This window comes from Psammomys obesus, unplaced genomic scaffold, assembly GCF_907164565.1.
Source record: "Psammomys obesus unplaced genomic scaffold, mPsaObe1.curated_primary_1811, whole genome shotgun sequence".
Taxonomy (NCBI): Eukaryota; Metazoa; Chordata; class Mammalia; order Rodentia; family Muridae; genus Psammomys; species Psammomys obesus.
This window is the reverse complement of record NW_026596039.1, coordinates 10763481-10771087: the sequence shown is the minus strand read 5'-3', so window position 1 is coordinate 10771087 and position 7607 is coordinate 10763481.

The following is a 7607-nucleotide window of genomic DNA, read 5'->3' as shown; positions in this document are numbered from 1 at the left end:
TCTTTCTTTCTTTCTTTCTTTCTTTCTTTCTTTCTTTCTTTCTTTCTGAGACAGGGTTTCTCTGTGTAGCCTTGGCTGTCCTGGAACTAGCTCTGTAGACCAGACTGGTCTTGAATTCACAGAGATCCACCTGCCTCTGCCTGGCTTGCTTTCTTATCTTTCAACCTCTGATGTCCTGCACAGTTTCTCACATAGTGAAAGAAGGGGTAAATAAGTAAATAAAAGAGCCTCTAAATTGGGTGTCACTGTTCCTGCCTGTAATCCTAGCTCTCATACACATGATGCAGGAGGATTGCCATGAGTCTGAAGACACCCTGGACTACCGTCTTAGTTAGGGTTACTACTGCTATGGCAAAACACCATGACCAAAAGCAACTTGGGAAAGGAAAGGGTTTATCAGACTTACACTTCCAGATCACTGTTCATCATCAAAAGAGGTCAGGAACTCAAATAGGGCAGGAAGCTATAGCCATGAGGTGATACATAGGCCATGGAAGGCCTATGTATGCTTCTTACTTTCTTGCTCCTCGTGGCTTGCTCAGCTTGCTTTCTTATAGAAGCACCCACAAAGGGATGGACCCTCCCATCAGTCACTAGTTAAGAAAATGCCATACAGTCTTGCCTGTAGCCCAATTTTATGGAGGCATTTTCCTAACTGAGGCTCCCTCCTCTCCAATGACTTTAGGCTGTGTCAAATTGTCATAAAACTAGCCAGGCTGGAGCTGGGCCACAAAGTGAGACCTTGTCTCAACAATAACAGAACACAAAGTGGAAAACCAGCAAGTGGGAAGGGGGCAAGGTAGGGGATGAATATGATCAAAATATATTACTATGCATAATTACTATATCCAGATAAGAAACTTTAAAAATACACCTGGGGCAACAGCTCACAAACATTAGGGGAGACCTGAATTTGAACCCACAGCTCTTGAAAGTCAAGAGTGGCCACACCAATTTATAGTCTCAATTCCAGGAATATGAATCAGGGGGAAGATAATTTCTGGGGCTTACTGGTTGGCCAGCCTACTCCACATAACCTCTTTCCCCAAATAACTCAGCTCCAGGTTCAGTAAGAAATCTTGTCACATGGGAATAAGGCCAGAGTGATGGTGCAGGACACACAACATTCTTCTCTAGCCTCCACACCTGTGCAACACACACACACACACACACACATACACACACACACACACACACACCTCTTAATCACAACACTCAGGAGGCAGAGTCAGGCAGATCTCTGTGAGTTCAAGGCTAGAGCATGGTCTACACGTGACTTCCAAACAAGCCAGAGGCTACATAGTGAGACCCTATCTCAAAAACAAACAAAACCCATTTAAAAATAAATAAAAGATAAAAATAGGAACGATAGCAGCAACAAAAGGCTTTGTAAAGGCCTAGTCCCAACTGGAGTCTAAGGTAGAGACGAAAATAGAAATCAAAATCCAATGAGAATGTCTTAATGCAGGCAGCTGGGCTCAACCACATCTCTCCACAGAGAACTCCCAAACAGCCCAGATGGAGAGTTCAAGGCCCCATAGTAAGCCACAGACTAGGAAAGAGTGCCCAGTGCTTAAAAGGACTTCACAGCCTCCAGCCTGAGCAGCACAGCCCACTAAGACCGCATGGAACACAGCAGTCTAAGCAGTTTCTTAGAGCTGATGTAACAGAGCACAGCAAACTTTTTGAGATACCTGGCCGGTCAGCAAGTCTCAGGGGTCCTCTGCCTCTTCAGTGCTGGGATTGCAGGCCAGCACCGCCAGCTTGGCTTTTTACAAGGGTTCTGATGATTGAGCTCAAGTCTTCACTCTTACCTGGTGTCTTAGTCATTGTTCTGTTGCTGTGAAGAGACACTATGACCATGGCAGCTATTATAAAAGAGAGCATTTAACTAGGGACTTGCTTATAATTTCGGGGGGGGGGGGGGGTGCTCCTTTTTATGGGGGGGGGCATAGCAGCATGAAGGCAGGCAGAGCAGTAGCTGCTGAGAGCTAATTTCTGAATGACAGAGGGGGGGGGCTTAGTGGGCCTGGCATAAGCTTTTGAAACCTCAAAGACCATCCCTAGTGACACACTTTTTCCAACAAGACCACGCCTCCTAATCCTTTTCAAATAGTGCCACTGCCTGATGACTAAGCATTCAAATATAGGAACCTGAGGGAGTCATTCTTATTCAAACCACTATACTTGGCAAACACTTTGCTGTCCAGGTCACTTCCTCAGCCCCCACCCCTGCCCCCATGTCATCCCCTTTTAAGACAGGGTCTTTCTGTGAAGCTCTGGTTTGTTGTAGCTCACTGCATAGCCCAGTCTGGCCTCAAATTCATGGCAATCCTCCTGTCTCACCTTTCCAAGTAGCTGGTATTAATGATGTGACGTACCACATTTGGCTTAGTTCCTTCTGTGTCCTGGAGTCCATCTTACTCCCAAGAGTTTGTAAGATCCTGGACTGTGAGCAATCTCAGAGATCCCAGGAGAGGCAAGGCCCAATTGTGCCTCACCATGACATTTGTGCTTCTTGCTTACTGAGCCCAATAAACAGCAGCAGCCTAGCTCAAACCCCAGCTATCCTTCTCATTGTGCTTTATTTTTTTAAAAGATTTATTTATTTATTATCTATACAGCCTCCTGCTTGCATGTGTGCCTGCATGCCAGAAGAGGGCATCAGATCTCCCTATGGGTGGTTATGAGCCACCATGTGGTTGCTGGGAGTTGAACTCAGGACCTCTGGAAGAACAGTCAGTGTTCCCAACCTCTGAACCATCTCCCCGCCCCTCATTGTGCTTTATGAAATGATGGCAAAAAGACAGTATCTTGGGCATGGCTCTGAGAAAGCTGGGCCCCTCTTAAGTATGTTCTTTCTTGTATAAGCCAAAATTCCTTTCTGTTCATTTGTTCACTTTTCTTTCCTTCAGCCCCTCTGGACATTTACTGAGCATTCATTAACTCATGCTGGAACTACAGAGACAAACAAGACCAACTTCAAAATATCCATAATGTGATGGTTAGCTTTAATTGTCAACTGAGCACAGCCTAGCATCACTTGGAAAGAGGGACTCAATGAGGGATGGTTTAGACTGGTTTGGCCTATGGGTATGTCTTGGGGGCATTGTAGCCTAGGCAGCCTTGAAACACTATAATCTCTCACATTAGTATACCAAGGGTTGTGACTACAGGAATGAACCAATATGACTGCCGATGTTAGTGAACTGATTAATTAATAACCAGAAAATATGTATTGTTAACTGCAAGTTCCTACCTAGAGGAAAATCAAACATAGAGTGGGAGCTTGGATTGGAGGTGCTGCCTCAGTAGTTAGGTTGATATTTATTTCATGAAGTAATGGAAATGACACATGGGGTGGGGACTGGCATGCAGCTCAGTTGGTAGAGTGCTTGCCTGGCATACACAAATCACAGAGTTCGGTCACCAGCACCATCAGAAACCAGGCGTGGTGGAGCACAGCTGCAGAGAGGATCAGAAATCCAAAGCCATCCACAGGCCAGCTTGAGTTAAACAAGCTAGCTCCTGTCAAAAATAAAGTCCAGAGGCCAACGAATCCAAGTGAGAAGACAGCACATGCCTATTATCCTAGGGATGCTGAGGCAGGAGGATCACTATGAGGTCAATGCCTACAGGGTGAGACACGCTCTCAAAAAGAAAAAAAAAAAAAGCAACAGCACTAAAGAGAGATTGCAGGAGGGATGTGCTCAGTGGACACTCATTTGGCTACCGCATTGATCTCCTCTCCTCCTCCATCAGCCTGACCAGATGTGCTCAGAAACCTTGGTTCTCCTTGAATATGTACATCTGTCAGAGTTCCTGTCAATTTTAGCACAACTGCCAAGGGACTGAACAAAGAGAGTTAGCGATTAACTTCAAAGAACTTTGTTGGAGAGGAATAAAGATATTTAAGGCCTATTTTGTGAACTAATTGCATTTGCATATTTATGGGATTTACTGATATAGCAGTAATTAAAAACTATTTAGTAGTCTTAAAGGACACATAACTCAGTTGCCGTTTGCATAATAAACACTTCCTTATTATGTTTGCATAATAAGCCCTCTCCCCCTGCCTCTTCCAGAAGACACTGGTCCATCTAAGAGGTGCCACATCCTACTTGGCAATGGAGGAGCATGGTACAGGGCTTCCTGGGGCTGTGAGGAGGGGCTTCTGCAAGAATACTCTTCTAGCAGTTCTTTTAATGGTGGTGGGTCTGGCCTGAGTGGCTGTTAGAGAACGGCAGACTCAATCCTCACTTGACATTTTGGTTTATCTTGCCCAAGTGGTATTTCTTGAGGATCCTGAGAAGAACTTGGTGGCACAGGCCGACTGTAGCATCAGCAGAGGCTGAGGTAGGAGGTATACACACACACAGACACACACACACACACAGAGAGAGAGAGAGAAAGAGAGAGAGAGAGAGAGGAAGTGTGACTCCAGCTTTGCATCTTAAATATCCTGACTGGGGATAGGGGGTGGGGAGATGTGTCAAGGCTTGGTGGGATGCTTGTATTTTGATGCTAATTACTGGTCCTCAAGATCTGCTTAATACACTATCCCAGTTGTGTAAACCTGCCTAAGACATTCATTCTGATTGGTTGATTAAAAGGCCTAAAACCTGGGCAGGGCAGAAAGGGTAAGGTGTGGCTAAGATTTCCAGGCTTTTGGGGTTCAGGAGAATCTCCAGGAAAGAAGAGAGGAAGAAAGGAGGAAGGAGGACTTCATGATGGGTTAGCATGGAGAAGGATCCACGTGGGCCAGGAAGAAGAACTCTGAGGAAGGTATTGATGGAGAAAACACCAAAAAAATATAAGCAAGTACTTATAAGGTCGTGGATGGAAGGTAGCCCAGATAGGAATGGTTAAGGCCGATGGCATTGGATGGGGGCTGGGAGATGGATGGGGAGGTTATTGAGATAACATGGGTGGAAATACTTGCCCAACCCCAGGCATATAAGGCAATTATAAAATCTAACAAGTGTCTATGTCTTATTAATTGTGATAGCAAGTTAAATATTACCACCGTGATAATCATAGGGATAGCAATAAACATTATTTCACCCCATATCATTTATCGCCAACCACAGAGATGGCTCAATGGTTAAGAGCACTTGTTGCTCTGGCAGAGGACCCAGGCTCAGTTCCCCATTCCCACAAGGTAGTTCATAACCAAGGTAGTTCCAGGGAATACAACACCCTTTTTGGGTGTGGGCACTAGGCATGCCTGTAATGCACACACACACACACACACACACACATACACACACACACACACACCCCACAGGCAAGACACTCAAACACAGACAATAAAATAATAAAAAGTTAAATATACACATCTGCTTGAAAGGTCTCATGCAATCCAAGCCCATATTTACCCTTCCAATGAAGCGTTCTAAGAGGCCCCGTTGAAGCCCTTGGTAGTATAATGCTATCTGACTGTGCAGAGAGCAGTTTAAGGAGAGAGGAGGCAATTTTTATTTAAAAAAAAAATTTGAAGATTGAGCTTGTTGGAACCCTTAAGCAGGCATCACTCTCTCTTTCTCTCCTGCTTTGTCCAGAGACGGTCTCTGTGACCCCAATAAACCTCCCACGTGGAACCAATCACGTGGCATGATTTGTGAACCCGCCGTGTAACTCTTTTGCGCAGTTCTATCAGCTGGGTGTGGTTGTGCACACCTTTTATCTCAGTGTTCAGAAGGCAGAGGCAGCGACATACAGATCTCTGTAACCTGGAGGACAGCTTGGTTTGCACAGTGAGCTCCCAGCCAGCCAGGGTGATACAGTAAAGAACTGGTCTCAAAATATTTAAAAAGCGGGGGCTGGGGGGTGGGTTTGGGGAGAGAGAATCTAAAACCACGGAGTAAATAAATTACGTCTTGGTAGGAGAGTCACACAAGAAGAGAGCTGAGCCAATACGTGGCTGAAAACCCTCCCGAAGACACGTGCTCACAGCAACTCCTGACAGGATGCAGCAGCCGAGGTCTGTACCGGGTAGCAGCAACAGACTGCTGTTAAGTCAGCTAATGAAGGTCATAATGTACCTGCATTACACATCATTAGCGATGGCCCTGCAAGTAACAGATGGGCACATGAGAAAGTGCAAAGAAAATGGAGGGAGGGATGTCCCAGAAGGGTCTGACTTAGAGTCACGGCTCACTAGAATGTGTGCCAAGATACCATGGGGATCACCATCTCAACTCAAACCCCTGCACAAAGGGAGGCTTCCGAATCCCTCCCTCAAAAGGCGTGACCAGCACAGCTGTGCTCCCTCTAGTTCAGATTCTTTCCATGGGCTGAAGCAGACTCTCAGAACTGGTGGGAGCAGCCAGGAAGGGGCGGTAAAAAGGGCCCATCAATCTCTGGCAAGCTAAGCTCTTGAAGCCCAGTGTACCACTGTCAGTCATGGGCACGTCTCAAAATCAGAACCAACAAAAACACTCCTCATAGATTTAAACTCCAGCAGATTCAATTTTAATTTCATCTCCCTCTGAAACATTTTTACATGTACAACAAAATCAGAAGGATAGTGGAGACAACTCTCTTCTCCCGCCTCCACCCATACAACTCTTTCGAAGCCAGTTAATCGCAGCCGGGATTAGCTAGTGTGTAGGTAGTACATCGAAGACCATCTTCTGTCAACGCGGCTGGGGGGTTTGCGTGCTTTATTTTGTTTCTTTCTTTTTTTTTTTTTTTTTGAGACAAGGTCTCATACAGCTCAGTCTGGCCAGGATCTTGGTATGTAGCCAAGGCTGGACTTGAACTCCTGGTTCTCTCAAATGCCTCCTCGAAAGTGTTGGGGTTATAACTGTGAACTACACTATACGGGACCCAACAAGGACGCTATTTTATTTCTTTCTTTGCGTATGTGGAAACAGCATCTGCACACTAGACACCGGAGACTCTGGCTCTATCACTCCATGACTTATTTCCTCGAGATGGGATCTCTCTCTAAACCCAGGGTTATAGAGGAGGAGATGATGTAATAAAAAAACGAATGTATTCAATCTATCAAACAATAGCAGCAACAAATCTTTTTTCGGGGAGCCAGCAAGATGGCTCACTCTCACAAAGCCTGACAATCCCCAGGACCCATATTGTAGAGGAGAGGATCAACTCCCAAAAGTTGTCCCCTGACCTCTACATGTACCCAGAAGCACTTGTCCACCCCACCCCCACATACAAAATAAATACAAATATTTTTAAAGAAACATTAAAAAATCTTTATTGAATGATGTTAAACATTAACAGTTCTCATCTTCAAGAAGCCTAGAAGCATCTTGACTTAGTTACTTTGTGGACTACACTCAGTGAAATTTTAAAAGGCATTCCTATTTATCAAAAATCATTGTTTCTCTTAATTAAAGGGGCCTAGCAGAAACAAAAGCACTCTTTCCGCTGTATTGTTTGTAGTTGATGTTCATTAGACAATACCAGGTTCCCATTAGCTGCTTGTAACTCAAGAGCCCAGTGACTGTTCCCAAATACTGAAGATGTTACCGCCGAATTCTGATTTAAGACAGCTATCTAGAGCTCAATTATTAATGAAATTAGGGTCCTGAATGCCAGCAAGAACATTGCCTTAGGTAAAGGCTGTAAAGGAAATC